Genomic DNA, 22437 nt, shown 5'->3' on the forward strand with positions numbered 1-22437 from the left:
CTATAGGAAGTCTCATTTTTTTCTTCAACTTCTACTCGCTTACCTTTAACCCCCTCATTAAAATGTGCCTGGCGGGCACAGCGTCGCATATTTACAGTACTGCGCGCGGCGTGCTATAAAGCTAACGCGTAAACTCTGTTTACCTGGCTGGTGTGGGTGTTTTAATCTTTTTTTCCTGGATCAATTTATAGGTGGAACTTGTCGGGGGCTCAGTATCCGTTTTGATGGCACGCTTGTCAAAGCATCGTCTCCGATTACGGCGCATTGGCGGCTGACGGGCCAACGTTTAATCCACTTATTGCAAGGTGACATCTCCTTCCCGTGCCCAAAAGCTTCACCTACACACGGAGAGGAAAGATGAGTATCGTTTTTTTTGGACGGCAACCTTGTAAAAAGTCCACCCAATGACATTCTACATGTAATATCGCAAGCAAGCAGGCACACAACCGATAGAAATATATTTTAAGTTCTCTGCTATGTTGTCTATATGGCTCTTTTTGCAAAGTAAAGCAACAAGAGCTAGCCTGAGAAAGCTCTCTAAATCACAGGTGTCAAAGTGGCGGCCCGGGGGCCAAATCTGGCCCGCCGCATCATTTTGTGCGGCCCGAGAAAGTAAATCATGAGTGCGGACTTTCTGTTTTAGGATCAAATTCAAATGAAGAGTATAGATGTATATTAAATTTCCTGATTTTCCCCCTTTTAAATCAATAATTGTAATTTTTTAATCCATTTTTCTGTGTTTTTAGTTCAAAAATCATTTTGTAAAATCTAAAAATATATATAAAAAAAGGTAAAATAAACATTGTTTTAGATCTATAAAAAACTGAATATTCAGGGCTTTTAATCCATATATAAAAAAATATCTAAATATTTTATCTAAAATGGTCCGGCCCACATGAAACAGAGTCTGACACCCTTGCTCAAAATTATTGTTTTACACATATAAATGCCAAAATAACAACATAACAGTCAAACTATGAAATAAGTAGAAGTTCTAGTGGAGAAAATACGGAATAAATGTCAGTTAATTACGATGACACAACAACACAATGGCAGTTCGTAGCTGAATAAAGACAAACAAGACCCACACAATCATGCAAAAAAAATAAAATCGAGTTTCAAAATTTCAGAATCGTCAATGGCAGCCAATGAAAATGTATTTTTTTATTTTTTGAGCTGCATCTTCTGGATTTAATCTGCTCACCCACAAACATTTTCCCCCTACTCAACTTTCACAGGCGAGACTCGAGCGCCATTAATCGTCGGACCAAGTCGCCGAGCAGCTTTGCTGCAGCTGGCGACGGACTGGCAAACTCCGCCGTGTCTCCAATCTGTATAAACACTCGCCAGCGGGAAGAGGGCCTTTTAATTCGGGATTTGGGGCGCAAACAGGCGCGGGATAAATGTCATGTTTTGATGCAATCAAGACAAAATCAGTGGAGCGTCGACCACTTTGATGCGTGGCGCATTAAAAGACGTTTAAGGGCTCAAGAAACTGATTGAAAGCCCAACCACGTCTAATTATTGATTAGAAAAGATTTTAAGCAGTGCATTATTGCAGTTTATTTTTATTTTCCCCGAGCCTAATGCGGCAGAACCAAAAAGTTGTCAAAAGTCAACTGGTCGTTATTGAATAGGAGGCACGGCCGCGACAAATTTCGGCACATCAATACGAGCTCGGCATAAAACAATAACAACATTTGGAAGCAAAGCAAAGTGGAAAAGTCAAAGGAAGCACAAATGATGAATGAATGGAAAAAGACATAACCACGCTATGTGTTAAAAGATCCGTAAAACAATGTTGATTTGTGAAGCTGTTTTGTCAAAATTGTGATTTAATCTGATTAAGGCAAACAGCAAAAAAAACGTTTTTTTAGGGGCTAACGTAATTAAAAAGTTCAGTTCCGAAACGCAAAGTGTAAATTATAAAAATAGGGGTCATAAGTCAATAAAAAAAAAAAAGTAAAAAGCATTACTCTGAAAATGAGACTGGCTTACGTAAAGCTGAACTTAATTCTACCTAAAACAGAAGTTATTTACGTGAAAGATAGTTTTGCCATTAGCACTCCCATCAGTTTTGACCTTTGACCCGTAGTTAACTATAGACAAAAAGGACAAATGTAACTTGAAAACCTCTCGTTTGCGTCAGTTTGACCCCGCCGACAGATCATTTGCATTATTTCCAACAGCCAATCCAAAGCGTTCTCCCTTCATTTGCATTTGGCTGGATAGCCCGACATTTGAGCATCTTTAAGGCGGAAGGCCAATTTTGATCACAAAGAAAACAAAAGCAAATGATTTGCCTATAAAAGCCATGCAAGGCCTCCGGGGCCATCTTCATTAGAAAGCCCACTTTAGAAACGTCGTTGGCGGAGCGCAATAAGTCCGCAGCCTTTTGACGACATTGTTGGATAATTGCCGCTTGAAGGACAAACACCAATGCGTGCATACGGGGGGGAAAAAAGAAGGTGTCTTTATCGGAGCGCAATCACCGACCGCCACGGATTTTGAGGCCTGGGCTCTTCTACGCCGCCTTTTGTGCTCCAAGGCCACCTGATGTCGGAGTGCTTCTCGGCACATTAGAACGTCGAGAGAGACTTGCCTATCCACGGCGAGGTGGCTACGACGGCGTCAATTAGGACGGGGGTCGGGTGACTTTGGGAAATCTCAGTACAGTGGTACCTCCACATACGATCGTAATCCGTTCCGAGACTGAGCTCGTATGACGAGATTCTCGTAACTCGAGCGGGCGTTTTCCATTGGAATGAATGGAAAACAAATGAATTGGTTCCAGCCCCTCTGAAAAAACACCAAAAACAGGATATTGGATTGGAAAAAATGTTGTATTTCTTCTAATTCGCCATCTATTAACAAAGTAACACATAACTAGTGGTTTAATAGTAATAAAATGTGTTTAATCGAACTAAAATTGGGCAGATTTCGCCGACGGGAGACAGAGACGTTTGGGGGTGTGGGGGGGTTCTATTCATTGGTGAGTTTAATTTTTATTTTGTTAACTTTGTCCTAGTTTTTAAATCATGGGTACGGTTATTTTTCTGGTTTTCTGCTTCCCGCTCCCGGGTTCAACTCGGCTTCGCAGACAAAGGCAAATACGTGACGGCACGCAAGTCCGCCTTCGCTGTTGAAGTCGAAAATGGCAGTTGGAAAAAGTCAAACACATTGGCGGTTTGGTTTCGAGTTGCCACTTTAACTTCCAGAAGCAGATCCATCAAGATAAGGTCCGTCTAAGCAACACGTAAACGGCGTCGACTACACTAAGTCGTAGCCGATATCCTTCAAGTTGTCAACGTAAGCCAATCAAGAGCGCGTATCCAGCCAGGTAGGAGATTAAACAAGTTCTCCCCTTGGGAAACTTGGCCCTATTTATATATTTATTTTTCTTCTTCTCCGGGGGTCGTGGGCGGTAAGAAACTTCCCGCGACATCCAAGAAGTCTGTTGCCGCCGCGATAGGACTCTGTAAGGTCACTCAGCCGTAAAGGCGCTAGCTAGCACAGGTTGTTCTTGGCACGGACGAAGGAGAAGAAGGAGAAGAAGACGAAGAAAAGCCTCGGCAGAAGCAGCCTTCTTTCTACCTGATGACTTCTCCATCCGTTTTAATTGGTAATTATTTTGCGGGGTTTAACGCCTTTATTCCGACTGTCAGTGTGGCGTCGGGAGAGGAGGATTAGGCGCCCCGGGGGGACCAGACACTGGCACGGTCAGGACAGCTCATTTTTACGCAGGCAGGGGAGGAGGACAGCTCATCTTTGATCTGGTTGGGGCTTCGCAGGCCAGAGGGGTGACAGCTGCACTTTCTTTAGCCCCGCATTTGAATTTGAATTCTATCTTAGGATGCAGCGCGCGGCCGACTTGGCAGGCCGGTGGGGTAATCTGCTCGGCACAAACGCCCGGGCCTTTTCTTCCTGTGTGCCCTCGCCGAGATTGGAGTAATTAAACTTAAATGGGATGCATTAAAAACTCGCTGGTGCCGAGGAGGAGGCGGCGGCGGTGGCCGTGCCAGCCACCGATGGGTTGGGTTGGGGGGGCTCTATCCTCTCGCTACGCTCTTCTAATCCAGGAGATTTACACGTACGTACGTTACGTGCGCTTTGATGCAAGTTAGCGCCGGCTACGGCTGACCCTCGGCCTCCGACGGTGTCCAGGTGACGGATGTTTCTATCGGGAACGAGTTTTACGCGAGGGAGGGTTAGCTTTTTCCCAACTGTGAGATTGAGCTACGAGTCAATCGACTTTTCAAGGCGAGAGTCGACGCTGGCACGATTTTTCAGTTTATCGTTCATTGGAAGTAAAGTCAGATGGTTTTTTTACATCCCAGAGGGGTCTTGCCAAGGACCTTAACTGTGGATATGCAGAGGACATTTGTCCTGATAGTTAGTTAAGTTTATAAATGTCGTACGGGGGAAATTTTCTCAACAACATACATACATACCTGTCAACCTCTGCCGATAACTGCCCTTATAAATGATTATGATTCCCCTTACAAACCCCCCAAAAACCTTACAAACACCGTACGACTCGTACAGTGTTTGTAAGGTTTTTTTTGGGGTTTGTAAGGGGAATCATAATCCTTTATAAGGGCAGTTATCGGCAGAGGTTGACAGGTTTGTACATACTGGCCATTAAAGACAGATTTTTAATCCCTAATGGACATCGGTCTAATGACACAAGCATTTAAATTCCGAGTAGAAGAATAAAAACTTATCAATGGTACTGAACGTGTTATATGGGTAAAGTGCCTTCTCCAGGTTCATCTGAATATTAATACATATTAATATAAAATATTAATGCAACTGTTTCCAAATGTATTTGAAATAAATGCTAAGAAAATATCAAATACAAAAAAACTACTCTTTAGTTAGTTTTGATGCAAGGCTAGATCGGAATAATTAAATAATCGCAAAAATTAAACTGGTGACTATTTTTCGCTAGGTAGCTAGCTGGTCAAATGAAATTTATTATTCATATTTGACAAACTGGACTCTTGGAAACGTCACTAGGGTCGGTTTTGAAGTGATTGTGTACACGACACAAGTCCAAATTACTACCAAGTGGTGTCAAAACATGGCAGCACTGAGTTGGTAATATACGTTTACTGTACTACTTACTTACTATATGATGCCGACTTTTCCACGCGGGTCCTTTTTGTCATCGCCGCTGGCCCGGTTATACAACGGACTGGTCGGTACAGGAAGCGCCGCTTTGCCTGCCAAAAAAAAACAAAAACAAAAGGCCACGTCAGACGCTCCCACTTTTGACAGCCGCCTTCAAGCGGACATCGGCTCCCTTGCCAATTAAGAGTCACGGCTCGGGGAAAACCGGACCGTCGGGGTGAATGCGGCCTGACTTTGTGCATCGGGCGCACGCTTAATTGTCGGCTTGCGCCTGCCAGGAATGCAGACGGAGACAAAGGGCGAGAAAATTAAGCCAGGTGTGAGTAACAACACACAAAAAAAGAACACATTTGGTCGTTGGAGAGCAAGTTGTAATTGAATATTCGTTATTTTGCCCTTTGTTTTGTTCAATAATTAGAATTCGGATTGCTTATAATTATTTCTCAACACTAAATAGTTAGTCAATGAATGTATTACGGGTAAATAACAGCAGGAATTTGGTTTATATGTGGTTATAATTTATCATTTCATCAAATCTTTATTTTTTTTAACTAGGTCTACAATGTCTTCTGTGTCTTGCTACTGCAAACAAGAAATTTCGCAAATACGGGATGAAATAAAGATATAATTAAAAAAAATGCAATACACTTACTGGAAAATAGAAATGAATGAAAGGTGAATCAAACATTTATCCAGTTACAAAATAAAATGTAACCTTTGAATACAAAGTGGGCGGATCGCAAAGTCCAATCGGCAACGTACATAATGCAACATAACAAAAAAAAACAATAAATCACAAAGGCATGGGCCAAAAAAGGCAAAACTCGGGCCGGAGGCAGAAAAACAGTCACTGCCCTTTTTTTTTCTTCTTCTTTTCTCTTTTTTTTTCTCCTTACGGTTAGCGCCTACGGCCCAAAGCATGCACAAGTTTGTCCTGATAGCGTTACATGTTGTATCAAATATTCCCCCTTGGGGCCCCGCCAGGCGCCAGGTGTATCAACAAGGTAGCCCAATGCTAAAACCGCCATTTCGCACTGTTAAAATCATTTGGCGTTGACCAAACTATTTCTTGTTCTGCTACAATATTAGCGCCGGAAAAATAGACCTTGACCTTTCTCGCTTTTTCTGTTTTTTTTTTTGAGTAATCAGCAGTAAAACGTGGGTTGCTGTCGCCAAAAAACCTGTTTCTAACCCCCCAAAAATGGTGAAAGATATTCTTTTCTTGTTGCCATTTCTAGCCAAGGATATTATTATATATCCGAGCGAAGCAGGTGCGCGTGCGTGCGTTCTCCTTATGAAATAATCAAGTTTAAGTGACGCGACAACTTGTTATACTTAGCTTAGTGATATAATTAGATCATTTGCTTTTTGGAGGGTTGGAAAATGGATTCTCTGCCATTACGAGGTTTAAGGTGACTTTGACCTTTAGGGCACTCTGACATTTGTCTGCCAAGATTAAACAATAAAAAGTCTTATCTGCTTTTCAACAATAAAGCCTTGTTGATCTTAAAAATTGGCCCAAAATTCAACATACATTGCACACAGTTGCTCCCCTTATTAATGTTGACAATTCCCCTTATTAAACGATTTAAACACAAAAAAAGGGCGCACTTTAAAGTCTAAAATGTTCTCCAAAATGGACGGACGGGGTGCTTAATCAGTCGGTGCACTCAATTCAAGATTTTGTAGTTGTCGCTGTATGACTGTCTGGGTACATTGCTTGCTGACGTGCTATATTTATACAGTGAAAAGGCGGATTTGTGACAATATTAGCAATTCACAATGACATTTTCTGCTACCGGTGACCGAGACGATCCGGATTAGCGCTGAAATGGGTAAAACGAGATCAGTTTTACAAAAATGTACTTAAAAAAATCCCGTGCTAAATTTGTCATACGGCGTACACCATTTGAAATGATCAAAAAACATATAAAATACGTGAAAAACACCAAAGTTGACAGGTAAGAATGTCTAAATGACAGTTGTGTGAAAAGATAAAAGCCAATTTTGCTTCGTCCAAATCCTGTGTGGTTCTTTTACTGTAGACTACCGCGTAAACCCTCATTATTTCCAGCAGCGATATGACGATAATTGACGACTTTTGTGTCATTCATCATCTTCAAACGCACGTTCATTTTACTCGGAATCCGCAGACGCCACGCCAAAAAGGCCCCGGGCAAGTTTAAAAAAAGAAGGAAAAATTCCCCCACAAGAGTAAGATCGGTCGCCATATATCAGTCCGTCCGTGAGAGCAGACAGATGAGCCCTTCCTTGGGTCCCGCCCAATCAGATGCCTCCCTTTCACGTTTCACCTGCCGGGTTGTAAAATCAAGTGTGTGATTACAATCACTGGGCCATTGTGGCGAACAAAGTTGGCGAGGAGACGCCGGAGTGCTCGTTGAGCTAATGGCGAAAAGGAGTCTTGAATAACCAATTAAAAAAAAACAAAAAAAAACATCTTGCTTTATGATTCTGTGCATTTGATTAGCCTGATTTGTCTATAGACGCCGCTTGAAGGGGCAGAAAAACGCGTTACGCTCTCGGATGAGATTTCAGCCTTCCGAAGACACAATGGCGACGTTTTGCACTCAAGTGGCCGAGTCTGATTCGCGTGGAAAAGAGGAACAAAAAAATTAAAAATTAAGAAATCTGTCCATTAGATAAAACGTGCCTAAAGTTCCCCATTTAGCAATAGACCACACGAAACCTTCTAAACGCCAAACAAAGTTCATGTTAGCACTTTTCAAATGTATTTTCAATATGACTTTGGTATACAGTAATCCCTCGATGATCGCGTCTTCACTTATTGCGAATTCACTACTTGGCTATTAATTATTATTTTGTAAAAAGTTCATAAAAATGTGAAAATCCACGCTGAAACTTGTAAGCAAGCGGAAGCCACTAAAGCTACAAGAAAAAAAAGTTATAATAGGGGTGACCCTACTTTGCGATTTTTCAATGATCACGGCCATGTTTGGTCTACATTAACCGCGATATTCGAGGGATTACTGTAAACACACCACAGAAAATTTCACCTAAACAAATTGTAACCTTATGTTCTGTTTGATATTACTTTTGTTCAAAAGTTTTCTAGCCTAAGTATTATAAACCTAATACCTTAGACTGTTGAAACATTAACATTTTTTTGCTCCTATCTAATGAATCTATAAATTTCTCAAAAACCAGGTGAGGTTTAAAAAAAATCTACATTTATCAAAAGCACAAACATAAATGTGGCAAAAACACCGCCTGACTTTAACGTATGTAAAAAAAAAAAAGTCTGTAAACCCTCTAAAATGAACTGTTGAAAACCACACACCCCTTCTTAACTGTCAATCAAATAACACGACGGACGGACAGCTGTGCATAAATATGTCACATGCCAGAAGAATATAGAATATCATGCATAAAATATGGTGGCAAACTTTCTTAACTTTTATCGAATGGGCCATCAGTTTGGATGGCCCAAAATATGAGCGGGCCTCCTAGGTCGAAGAATGCACTTTAATAGATACCTGTCAAGCGTAATTAACAATGTTTTTCCTGGATGGCGCTTTCCCCTCCGTCCCCATCCGAAAACCGTCCCCCCCACCGTCCCCCGCCCGCGGCCACAACCTCTGCGAGTGCGTCACCCCAGCGCGCTTTGCCACCCAACCATCTTTTAATTAAAAGAAGGGGAGGGAAGAAAAAAAAAAAGGACCAGAAGGTTCCCCGTAAAAGTCGAAGCGAGCCAATCATGTCATTACAGGTAATAGGGATTGGCCGCTTGATTGACAGGCGTCACGCAACTATGTACCGAAGCGGCCGAGCCCGAGATTTCGTGGAAACGGCGAGAGGATGGGGGGAAAAAAAAAGAGCAGCGGGACGGTGTCTAAAAATGTGCTGGTGAGCTAAACATGGACGAGAAGAAGGACGTTCAAGTTATAATAATAAAATGCACAACAACAGGCTAAATAAATAAATCTGAAGATTTTCAGATAATTATAGGCCTAAAAAACATAAAGACTATGGTTTAGGGCAGGGGTGTCAGACTCAGGTTGGTTCGCGGGCCGCATTAACGTCAACTTGATTTTATGTGGGCCATTTTAGATATAATATTTAGATTTATGGATTAAAAGAACTGGATTAAAAGCCCTGAATATTCAGTTTTTTTATAGATCTAAAACAATGTTTATTTGAGCTTTTTTTTAAATTTATTTTTAGATTTTACAAAATGATTTTTGAACTAAATACACAGAAAAATGCATTAAAAAATGACAATTATTGATTTAAAAGGGGGAAAATCAGGAAATTTAAAATACATCTATACTCTTCATTTTAATTTGACCCTAAAACAGAAAGTCGGCACTCATCATTGACTTTCCCGGGCCACACAAAATGATGCGGCGGGCCAGATTTGGCCCCCGGGCCGCCACTTTGACACATGTGGTTGAGGGTAAAAAGTCATACTTGAGCAAAACAATGACGAAAGCGGAACTTATAGTCCAGAAAATATGGTACTTAAATTTAGCATTAAAAAAAAAAAAACTACAACTTCTTAAAGTATTTTCGGGGTTTGACCATCAGACGTTTTTTTTTAAATTTTTCTTCCATTTATGTTATTTATCATGCCGCAAAGTGGGCCGATCGGCGACCGTTGTCACGCTAATTACATGGCGAGGCATTCATCCATCACCATCACTTATACGTTGGAAAAAAAAATTAGCACACGCGTGTGACACATGGAAAGAGTGAAAGGTCAGATGCTACAGAAGAAGCGATACATACAACGGCGAATTTTTTTTAGTGCGCTAATTTAGTTAAGCCTTCAAATATCGACGGTGAACTTGACACCAACGACGGCTTGAGGTCGGAGGTCATGTCAACACCAGCTTAACCGTGCCCATGCCTCGAGGGACTCATAAATCCTGACCTCTGACCTCCCAACGGACGGCTAAACGTTAGCGCGTGTGAGCGGACGGAGACGTTTGCATGTTTTTTTTGTTCTCCCTTGTCGACGGCACCCCCAAAGTTTGCCTTTGAACGAGGCGGCTCGGGAAAGATGTTCTCTTTTGTTCTCCTTTATTTTTTTAAATAAAAATATCTACCCGCGTGTGCGTGCCTCTCCCGAGAAATGCCTGCCGCTCCACTTACCAGGAAATACTTTCTAGATATGCAAATGCGGCCGGCGTGCACGTGTACGCGGCCGGTTACGCGCATCTCGACAAAAAGAAAAGACGCCGTCGCTTAAGTAGTTCAGCGCAGCGTGAGCTAGCTCTCCAAGCGGCAGCCATGACAACACAATATTTGGACGCATTTTTTTCAAGTGAGTCAGTCATAATGGCAGACAATGAGTTAATATTTTGCCTATATTATAACCTTAGCTACTCAGGTTATTGTTTTTATTTATTACGTTCCTATTTTTTGCAGCATACTTTCTCTAATTGTCGCAAAAAGTAGAACTATGCTAACAAAATGACTAGCGTTTATTTTTGTGGGTGACAACTGCGTCCTCCATCTTTTTTTTTTTTTTTTACTCTAAATGCGTTTAAACTCCCAAAGAAGGCAGCCGCGAGACGTTTACCCGCGTTAGCGCCGGTGCTAGCCGCCTCGCTAGCCCGCCTTTCAGCTCCTAATTAACACCGTGTATCTCCCGCGTTTGATGTGCGCCCGCCAAAACGCCGATAACGTAGCGGGCTTTATCTTTCGGGGTTCTCAGCCGCTCGCTGAGCACCCCTGAACGCTCCAAAATATAATTTTTGGTACGTTTATTTTTTTTTTGCACCAACGCCACTAAATAGATGAAAGATGTTAATTAGTGAGCGTTGAGAGAGACTGCTGGCTACATTTTTTCATTTTTTTTTTGTTTTTTTTGGGAGGGGTAAGCCATTCGCCGCTTTGAGCTAAGCTATGCTAATCAGCGGCAAGCCTGCTGGCTCCGCAATGGATCTTCTTATCTGTCCATTCCATAAAAACACACATTTACCTTTTTCTCGCACACAGACTGCGGAAAAAAACGGGTTTCATCACAGAGTGAGGAAGCGACGTAGGTGTTTTTTTTGCGGACTGTCAATTGGACTGTTGCGCGATGGACGATAATCAAATGCATATATTCTTTATCCCCCTACACAGGAAATAACAATGCACAAAACTTTCTTTGCCGCCATAATTACCATAAATACCATAAATAGTTCCTGCGATGCACATTGTGCGGAGTAAATACATTGATTGGATTACAAATATGCCAAAGTACTTTTACCAAAATGCCTCAAGATGTCCTAAATTGTCTCTCCCTGCCAACCATAAGTGACTAAACCATGCGCTACAATTGAAAATAGCAATGTAAAAAATCCACATAAGAGACAGAGAACAGAATTTGTTCCAATATCAATATTAATTCATTTACTAATAACAATATTAAGCTAAATTACCTTGGAGCCTTCCTCAAATTCAAAACCAAAAGTCAGCAGTATTAATAAATAATATGATATGGTTAAATTAAAGTGTGCTGCTGCTAGCACTGTATAGTTTTAGGTTGCAGCATTACTTTGGGGCGAGTCTGTTTAATTTCAATTTAAAATAAATAAATGAGTGATAAAACAAAAAATAAAAAAAATAAAGGTGCCTACGCAAAGGCCTGAATTTATTCTCTGTACTTGTGCGGCCATTTTGAAAAATGTACGACTTAAACAAACATTACGACGGGACGCCAGGTAGGAAACGGCGGAGAGACCACCGGGGTAGCGAGTGGTCTCTCTGCCTTTCGTTTGAAGCGCGAGCGAGAGAGGAAAAAAAAATGGCGAAGCAGACGCGAACGCTGGAGGGCCGGTCTGTGCCGGTCTGACACGTGTCACTCACACAATGTGTTGCTATTCTATAGACATATCATTTTTGTTGGTAATTGTTTCTGCCTCACAACACCCGACACAGAAAAAAAAGTAGAAAGTAAAGTATAACAGCTGTTGTTGATGCAGGTGTAGCGGTGTGGAAATTTGTGCACTTACCCGATGCTTCATTATGTTGACTTGCACTGCAAGAAAAAAAAAGAAAGATAAATCATGGTTAATTTCATTTTTTACAAGAAGCCATGATTTACTGACAATCATATTTTCACAAGCCATTGTTTTGAGACGTGTAGTAAAAACTTTGCATGATCACGAATGCATGTGAATAGATAAAAATGTCATTGCAAAATGCAGGTTTTTATTATTGCATGTTCATTTATTTTGTAACATTTCTATTTGGGATACTATTTATTATCCTTGATACTGATTTGCCATTATTTCTTATCTATGAATTTTTTCATGCAGTCAGTTTCACAAATTGGTTGTTATTGACGTCCAATCCATTTTGACTGGGACATTCGGCGTCAAACATTTGAAAAATGTGAACTTAAAACTAAGTATTTTCAATATAGTTGTAGCTAGGAATGGATTTGTTGAGTGAAATAGGCACATAAACATTGCTCAAAAATGTTACAACAATTTTTAAACTTTTACTGCAAGTGAATATCGGCTTCAAATAATAATCTAAATCGGTCCTGACAAACTAGATGTCTGTCAAAGTCAACACTTAATACTTTCACGTGCTAAAATAAAAGTGCTTCTAAACGATCATCAATGAACTCCGTCGCTGCCAGCCCTCCCACTTTCAACGTTAACGAACAGCTTTATAAATATACTGCCATTTTGAGGACAGCGTCACTCTCCTACTTGGACCCGCGGAAAGGCCACATAAATCTCACCTCGGCAAGTCGCTTTATGGGAGCGCAAAGTGTGTTTTACGCTTTCTTTACGAGGGCGGAAAGGCCACGTCTCCAACGGCAGCGCCTCGGCCGATTGGCCGGCCGCTGGGAAGGAGCCAAACAACACACTCGCGCCGGCGAAATGCTTTTTACGGGCTCATTTTCTTCAACATATGCTTATTTTCCACGCAAGGGAACACGAGTCGGTTAGGGGTTCGCCGCCGCCGCCGCCGAGTAATTCATTGAGTGGCTGCGCCGCCGTTGATTTATTAGTCAGGTAATGAGTGTCAGGCCAATTGGCTGCTAAAGTGCTGAACTGCGGCCCCGGAGAAGAGCGGACAAATTGATTCTTTTGTCACGCGGCCTCGGAAATAGTGCGCCAGACGGATGCCTTGACTTGCGTGTTAACAAACACAAACAACCCCAGAGGATACAAGCAGAGGAAACAAAATGGGAAGAGAAATAGAAATATATAGATTTAAAAAAAAAAAAAAAAACAGCTCCACACCCACAGGTGGCAGTAGTTGCGGATGTACTGACTTTTAAAAATGCACAAATTTAGGTACTGAATGGGAATGAGAGCTGAAAAATAAATTATTTACATAGTTAAATAATCATCGACTGTTTTAGTGATAGGACGAAGCCACTCCCCCCCAAAATCCTGAAATTTCCTGTTATATTTTAGCTGTAAATGGGCATTGGAACCTAAAATTACTAATAACGCTACTAACTGTGTCTGTGTATAATGGTATAAATTATATTATATGTAATAAATTAAATTTGGCTTTCCTTTTTATGACCAGGCAAGGAGGAGGTTGTCCTCGTTTGGAATCTTAACGAGAAGTGGAAGGTCCCTAAAACAGAAAAACAGCCCTGAGGCCCGTGTCCAGGTTGACCTTTGAACCCGAGCACAGTGGCTGAGCGACTGTTAGCAGACGCTAATTGAGCGTGGAACGCCGCGTAAAAAAAGGGGAACGGCTAATTGAGGCGCACTTAGACTCTTTCTAATTGGACGCTGCCTGTTCTCCATAATATACGTTGACACGCTTTAAAAAGTGTTGACACGTGCTAAGAAAGTCAATTGTTTGAACTTACATTTGGAGTTATTTATAAATGCTATTACAGATTTTGATCATCTATATTTTTTTGCTTCTTCTAATATTGATCAATCATGTAATTTTTTTAAATAATGCAAACAATTGAATGCCTCACTTTACATTAGTTTGGTTCCAAACCGGCAACCTAAAACAAACCTCTATTAGGAAATACTGCACAATTTTTGGATAAATTGTTCTATGCAACGTCGCCAGACTTTGGTGGGCGTGTCTCCAGATTAAAAGGCGTGGCCATCAAACCGGCGGCGGTCTCACGGGAAAGCGACTTCCGTGGCGCCGTTTGACAACGTCCCCTCACCGAGACCCCTTTTCACACGCTATAACGGGGTTCGTTTCGTTTTCAACACCACGACCGTTTTGCGGACTGCTCGTTTTTTTACGGCTTTATAATTACCGTAACATTACCCCGACGCGTAACTACACGTTGGAAAATAGATCCGGCTTTTCCCATGTGGGCCAGTCGTATCTAAAAGGGAATCTCAGGTGAAAACACGTCACTTTGACGAGTGGGTCAGGTTTCACGAGGGGGTGCGGGGGGTATGGAGACGTTTTGTTTGTCCTGAAGGGGGCTCAATCAACGCGGTCTCGGCTGGAAGCTAAAAAGGTCAGACGGGTGGCGAGGGCATTGCAAGTTCACCCGTCTTTGACCGCGTTGCATTGTGGGGAGTTGACGCTTGACACTGAACCACAGCGAAGAGGATACCCGAGCCGACTCGTGGACCTTTCTTTCCTTAAACGCCTCACGCACGCCCCTTTTCGGCCGTTCCTCGGGTGTCAGACGATCCGCTGTTAGACGGTTGCGTCCCCGCAGCGAGTAACTCTCCCGTGTGTCCGTCCCCGAACCCCCTCGTCTACCCCACGCAACGCGGCCAAAGACGAGCACGGCGGCCCCGCGGCCACGAAAACACACGCAAGCTTCCTTTATCTGCCCGAAACAAAACAAAAAGCCGCGGCGGCGTTCCCACCCACCACCGGGGCCTCGGAATGGGACTGGGCCGGCCGGACTCGTGGTCCCGCCTCCCCCAGAAAGAGTAACACACACCTGCGTGCCGGCAGGTTACAGTACACGCATTTCTCCAACCTTTGGCGTGTCGGTACACCTTTGACACGCACGCACTTAAAAGCAGCTTTGTGTGAGACTCTGGAATGAAGCCTGAAAGCAGACTTGTCAGTTGTGTCTGAGAATAGAGGGAGACACGCATACACGCATACACGGATATACGGAGTGTTTCAACAGGCTGAACTTGACCGGGCAGGCCGGGTCAACCAGGTAAACGTTTAAAAAAAAAAAAAGGCTACTTTTTACTCCACATTTCTACAAGTCACTAAAGTGTCAACCTTCCACTTACTTTAGCGTTTAGACAGCATCAAGGTTATGGAAAATCAACGGATGAAATAAAACTAAACCCAGCAATCTAAAAACAAAAAGCATTTACTGCGAATCAAAGTAATGAATTCAAACAGATTTATCTGTTTACAAAACTAATTGAAAAGAAGCGCAACCTTCATTTTCATCCATCGATTCATTTTGGAGCCATGTCAGCTTTTTGTGTGGGTTGAAATCTATTTCTATTGATTTGGGTTGCATATTCATCTGTCAAGATGCTTTTTAAAACATTTGGACTGATATTTCATGACTCACTTTTCAACACGCCAACTCCACTGCCGGAAGGTCGGAATCCACCCGTGATCTTCGAACCGTGAGGCGGTTGTGCCAACCACTTCTCCACCGCGCCGCCTACGACACAAACACATAAATAAAATGTTATTTCCTAACACTGTATTGACTTGTTTTTGGGGGTTAATAAGTTAAAATGAGTCAACCTCAGCAACACATAAAGAAAATATTATTTCCTAATACTGTATTGACTTGTTTTTTGGGGTTAATAAGTTAAAATGAGTCAACGTCAGCAATAATTCTTCTTAACTCGTCTGTTACGCCAACGTTTGGTCTGCCCTACGATAAACGGGGTTTACCGTACTTCACCTTGAAGGACGTCAATGAGTCCCCCCATAAAAGTCAAGCATGTTGCTTTGATGGACAAACAGATGTGTTCAAAGTTAACAAGCTTTAATATTTCCAGCCCCCTATGCCCCCCCAACCCCTTCCTACTTTGATGTCTACACTTGCGCGGTGGATCAGACCAAAACGGCCGTGCCCGGACATGCCGCCCACCCCCCCTTTTCCAAATGTCGTTTCATATGGAACCCCCCCCCCAAACCCATCCAACCCCCGCACCGCCTCGAGCCGTCCGGCCCCCTCCCGGCCTGCGCGTTTGACTTCGCCGTCCTGTTTACTAGCCGTGTTTGTGCAAAATCGGCGGCGTAATTAAAACATGTTGATCCCTTCAGTCACGGTGGGGGTCGGCGCAGGGTTTTGGAGTAGGGGGGGGCGGTTATTAATGGCACTCTGGGGCGGCGAGGAATGCTAATATCGCGTGAAATGTTGGGTTAGATTGGCGCTCACCTGCGGGCCCGCAAATGTGCGCGGGAGCGAGCTTTCATGTAAATGAATTTGTCTGCAGAGATGGAATTAATAGCTCGGGGGGGTCACGGGGATAATGATTCCTTTACGGACCTCGTTCAAGTCAAATGGTCCGGGCGTTTCGTTTGCGTTACGCGGGACGTGAGCGGGGAGGGAGGGAGGAAGCCTTGGCGAACACGCCTTTTTTTTTTTTTTTTTTTTAAACAATGCTTCCACTGGCAAATGACCCACTTTGTATTCACGTTATGTAAATTTTCCAGCGCGTGGTTAGATCTCCTTGATGGACTGCTGCTCCCGTATGTTGAACATGAAAATGTATCATTTGCTCATTAGATCACAATGTTATTTTATGACATGTGGGGGGGATGAGATGGGGAGTGGGTGGGCAGAGGTGAGTTGTTTCCAATCACATGACTTGACTTGACTCAAATTCGCCAGTCTTGACCCCGTTGCCTCATTGGAAATTCCGCCAAGTGCGAATGGTCGCGGCCAATGGGATCGGAGTCAGTGCTCCCCATTTCTATTAAATGGGGAACCTTGTCTGACGTCAAACATGAATGGCTTGGAATTTTAGTCAATCATCTTTTCCTTGGTTTGTGACGTGGAACTCTGGAGTCCATAGCGATTTGCCTTTTGCTCCGAGGAAATTTCCGACGAGAACTGACAAAAAGTATCAAGTGAACACGTTTTGGGTGCGGGGGAACTTTGAATTGTCTTTCGTTTCTTGAGCGACGGGGTGCTAAAAAATTCCTTTGAAAATGGTGTTTTAATATGAATCACTCTGTTAAAATGGTTCAAGAGGAAGAAAAAAAAACTCTGACTTGCTCCTCCTTCAATATTGCATCATGTACAATTGGGATGTAGTCATTCAATCAAATACGGACTCTTGGACTCCAGCTTAAATGGACTGGTCCCCCAAATCCGCTCTTTCTGGTCTTCTCTGCGCTCTTGTCCAATTAGACAAACGACATACACGTTATTTTGCTGGCGAATCATCCATCATGTTGGCATAGCAGTTCCAAGTAGATGGGAGGCCCTAACCCCTCCACCCCCAATAAGCGTCGGATGCGTGGCATCCCGCAGGGCACCGTCCCGCTCCTTCTTGGCTTGGGCAGAATTTTCCCTGATGAACACACGAGCTCGCACGGGAGCAAGACAGAACCTGTTATCAAAGCTCGTGGCTCTGGCTAGCCGCCAAAAGAAACGTGCCGGGGCGAAGGCTAATCCACTGGAAGGGCTCAACGCTCAACGCCAAATATTGATATGAAGCCCCCCCCCCCTCCACACACACACACACACACATTTACCGCCCCAACCCGACATGGCCAGGGAGGAATTAAAGGGCGAGTGTGAGCCAAACGACCCCGATTGCTACAAAGGAGATTCAAGATCAAAAGGTGCTAATGCTATCTGATCACATTCACTTTTTTTGCAACACGCACAAATGTGTGTGTGTGTGTGCACGTGTAGCGCGTGTCAATAAAGCTTCAGCACCCCCCCTAGTGGCTATCCTGTAATCTCCATGTATTTTCTATGCTACTTCTTTTTGAATTCATAATGGTGACGACTGATGTTTTCATTTGAAATCCCATTCTTTCATTTATAAATCTAGATACAAAATACCACAAGTTAGCTTCAAAATATTTTTTGAGATTTATCTCTTGTCTCAAATCGAAAAATGAAGAAAAAAAATCCAAGATTTGAACCCAAAACCATTTCACTGCGAGCCACACCAACCTCCACTACTCCACTACATCCCCCCTTTTCTATGAAACCTGTTTCTCCCAAACAAATTGAATTCCGCCTGTCACATGAACGCCCCTTCTTGTTAATGATCACCAATTATCACAAGGTGTTATTCAATTACATCCAGATGAATCAGCTTTATTACTTTTATTATATCGATATTTTATGGTTTTTATGATTTTATTTACGCCGAGGCGTCCTCCTCTGGCCGGCGCCGCGCAATTAGCGGTCGAGGGGAAGATAGCGCAAAGCTAATCATTCAATTAGGAGCGCCGTGTTTGGGGCTAAGTGAAACCACATCAATGGCAGCCAATCATTTCCTCCGGGTAAGTCATTTGATAAGACATCAAATCGGGAAATTTCAGATGCCAATTTATCGGACCGACGAGATTAAACTCTTTGCCCGACGTTTGCAACCGGAGACGGCCAATCCGTGTCAAGTGGGAGGGGCTGCTCGCGATAGTTGGATCTAATCCCTTTTTCTAATTATATAAAGTGAATACAATGTTAATAAAAATTAATGAAATTAAAATATGTAAAAACAGAAATAAAGACTGATTACAGCCCCATGTAATAATACTCAACTCTACACGGACAAATATTTTGATTTTGATATATTTTTTTCTCGATAAAAACTGATATATCATATGAATGTGATACAAATTTTAAGAAAGAGAACCTAAATCCGTAAAAGTGTGTCTAGGGATGAACCCAAAGTGTAGTAGGTGTTCATAAAATCCCAATCCTTGGATTAAATGTCTATTAAAAACTTAAAATCATATTTTCAGTCTTGTTTCCTCATAATTTTAAGCAATAAATCGCCAATGACAACCAAAAAAAAACGTGTTTTAGTGAAAACAACCATATTCTACGACTGATCGCTGCCAGCCTCCCACTCCACAACGATTAGACGCCGACCACCGCATCTGTTGGCATACGAGCGGACCACCAGCGAGGCGTGGACCACCGCAGAATTCCGAGGCACTTCACGTGTAATACTTTAATTGCTGAGGGACTCTAAAGTCTAATAAGGTTTCTAAATCGAGACGCTTTATTTGTTTTGCCGTGACTGGCGGCGAGAGCGGGGAAAAAAAGGACAAAATGCTGGCGCTCTAATTGCGTGCGGTGTCATTAAGAGCGCCGATATTAAAAGTTTCTTCCTCCTTTTTTTTATTATTATTTTCTCCAGAGCGGGATTATTACGCAGCCCTTTGCATCACGTCCACGTTCGCACAGGAAGTCATTTGAGTTTAATGGAGGAAATAAAACAACAAATGTTTGACTTCATGGACTGTTTATGATTTTGTTTTTACTGACTGTTACGCCGCCGCCGCCGCCGTCGGAGCCACGCCGGCGCTGAGCCTTAAATTTCGTCATTTACTTAGCCGCGGGCGTATTTGCTTTTACGCATTTAAAACCTAGCGAGGAATCGGGGAGAATGAATGGTCGCCATCCGACTGGCTTGACAATTGGGGATGTTAGAAAAGTTTCAGTGGGGTAAAAAAGACATTTTTAACTGACATTTAACGTCCCCTAAGAAATTGATTCAAGGTTACATTATTGTGAAATGTTAAAAAAAAATCGTATTTTGTAAATAGTACAAAACAATGGCTCCGCCCACTGTGATTTTTGTCTAAAAAGACATTTTTAACGGACATTTAACGTCCTCTAAGAACTTGTTGAATTGATTCAAGATTACATTATTGTGAAATAGTGTTTAAAAAAATTGCATTTTGTAAATAGTAACTAGTAGGTCTGATAAAACAATGGCTCCGCCCACTGTGATTTTTGTCTAAAATTACATTTTTAACGGACATTTAACGTCCTCTAAAAACTTGTTGAATTGATTCAAGGTTACATTATTGTGAAATGTTAAAACAATTGAATTTTGTAAATAGTACAAAACAATGGCTCTGCCCACTGTGATTTTTGTCTAAAAAGACATTTTTAACTGACATTTAACGTCTTCTAAGAACTTGTTGAATTGATTCAAGGTTACATTATTGTGAAATAGTGTTTAAAAAAATTGCATTTTGTAAATAGTAACTAGTAGGTCTGATAAAACAATGGCTCCGCCCACTGTGATTTTTGTCTCCGTGTGTCTTCACAAGTCCAACAACAGTTAAAGCTGTCATAGTCACAGTATCGGTTAGAGGCTCGAGGCTTGTATTACACCCAATTGTTTGGCTTCGTGTGTGTGTGTGTGTGTCTGTGTGTGTACGGCAGATTTGTGTATATATAGAAAGTGTTAATTGAGTTGCGATTGCCATTGTACGTCTCATCAGGGGATACACAAAGACCTTTCCCGCCTTCCCCGTGTCAACGTAGAAAAGTGAACCTACCTGTGACACCTTGAGCTGTCAGATCCTTTGCTCCCTTCTCGCTGGATAATTACGGCGGCAGCACAAAGTCAATTAAAAGTAAGACGCTGAAAAGACAAAAGAAAAGATTTGGATTAAAACGCGAAATATTTTGTCACCGGGCTTTGAATGAACACAAGTGAAGAATTGTAATGACGTAGAATGATTGTTTCAAAAACATCGATTCTCAAATTGCGAGAGTAGAAAAACAGGATTACCAAAAGACAATGTATATTTTTTTTGTTTTGAAGCGGCATTATTATTTTAAATTCAAAAAATCGATATTGGTTTCAATGTGTATTTTGAAGGACTCGGTTGGATTTTAGTCCTCACTCCCAATATACTCTGGGTTGTGGTCTTGACTCAGTTTTGAGCCAGTCCTGGTCTTGAGCAAGCCTTGATCAGGTGTCCATAATAATAAAAGCACATGGACAAGAACAGCTTTCATTGGAAAAGTTAGCCAAGGACTGGGAGAACCTGTTTCAACCTTGTAAAAGGACTCTTATGATTCGGAAGGGATGCCAAGACATCTGTGTTTTCTTTGATAGGGCCTGCAAAACCCAACTCATTTGAACGGAGATTCGCCTAGTGAAAAACTTCCAGCCGTCGCATTTTGCTCGGGGTGGTCCTAATGCGATCACGTGATCAATTAACGACGGGTACACAAATGTAATCTGGCGGATGATTCCACACTCCGACGGCCCGAACTCCTTTTCATAGTCGGACAGGCTTTCTTTTATGCTCCGGCTGGTTCGCTTCGAACGGGACCAATCGGAACAAGCCATCCGAGATCTAATAGCTTCTCCTCCCCTTCCACATCCTCATGCACACGCCTTCCTTATTTATTTTTTTCTCTCTTTTTTATCTTTTCTCTTTTAGTGTTTTATCTCTTTTCCCTCTCGCCACCTCTGTCATTCTCTGTCTAAACTTGCTTCCCTTGATGAGTCCTAGCAGGGAATCACGGGCTCGGAAGAAAGGCAGGGGCCTGACAGAGATTGATGTCTGAGCGCTCCCCCTGATTCGCTGATTAAACCCATCAATCAATATGCAGAGGAGGTGTCCAATGCAAATGGATCCAATCAGGCGGAACCCGGCGCTATTGTCTGGCGCGACGACGTCGGGAGGTGGAGGACGACGGGCACCTCTGCCACCGTCCCCTCCGGAGGACAAAACAAAATGGCCAAAAAAGGGCCACCGAAAAAAAACCCAAACTCATCTGATGGGGAAGAAATGGCCTCGTCAAAGTCTGGCTGCTAATTTGGCCCGGTAACCTAGACGTCACGGGGGGGCGGCGTTCTCCTTGCGTTGTCCCCCATCAGCTCATTTTTTTTCCCTCTACGTCTCCATCTTCATCCAATCTCGCAGTAATGGTACAGCGGGGACCCGAGGATGGATCCCCCCTCTGGGCCGAGGATGCTCCCTCAGGTACCTGACGTGACTCTCATTTGAATACGAGTAGCATCCGGGGCCATTATGTCCCGCGTACTTGTCATTGACATTGTGCACGGGAGCCGTGAAAGTGATGGCGCCATTGTGGTGCTGGCGGGGGGGCTGGGTCACATGATAGGACTTTAATGGACAATGTTTGGGACAGAACGTTTCGGATTAGATGGGTATCTGAGAAGCAACCCAATCAAATGAAATAAGCAACCAAGCCAGTAAGCAACCTAAACGAAGCAACCGCCCAAACTAGCCAAACAATTCAATTGCCCTAACCCATAAGGGTCCAAACAGTTCCAATCAAACAAGGGGACCCCTTTTCACCATTCTGATGTTTTAGAAGAAACCTGCTTGGTTAGTTGGAAGAAAAACCTGCACCCACGGCGGCGCTTTTTGAAGTCGTTTGGACACCTCTGCCTTTACCCAATCAACTCA

The 22437-nt window shown here is 42.7% G+C and overlaps 1 long non-coding RNA gene across 1 annotated transcript in view; it reads right to left on the reverse strand.

Moving 5' to 3' along the window:
• The window catches only part of LOC144064906 (uncharacterized), a 102663-nt gene that overhangs the window by 2541 nt on the left and 77685 nt on the right, over positions 1-22437 (reverse strand). The window contains exons 5-9 of the long non-coding RNA XR_013296925.1: positions 20545-20630; positions 15614-15709; positions 12117-12142; positions 5132-5225; positions 144-338 (exon numbers count right to left, since the gene is read on the reverse strand). This is a non-coding gene — a long non-coding RNA (uncharacterized LOC144064906). The remainder of the gene's footprint in view (positions 1-143; positions 339-5131; positions 5226-12116; positions 12143-15613; positions 15710-20544; positions 20631-22437) is intronic.

Source organism: Stigmatopora argus, chromosome 19 (assembly GCF_051989625.1).
Source record: "Stigmatopora argus isolate UIUO_Sarg chromosome 19, RoL_Sarg_1.0, whole genome shotgun sequence".
Lineage (NCBI taxonomy): Eukaryota > Metazoa > Chordata > Actinopteri > Syngnathiformes > Syngnathidae > Stigmatopora > Stigmatopora argus.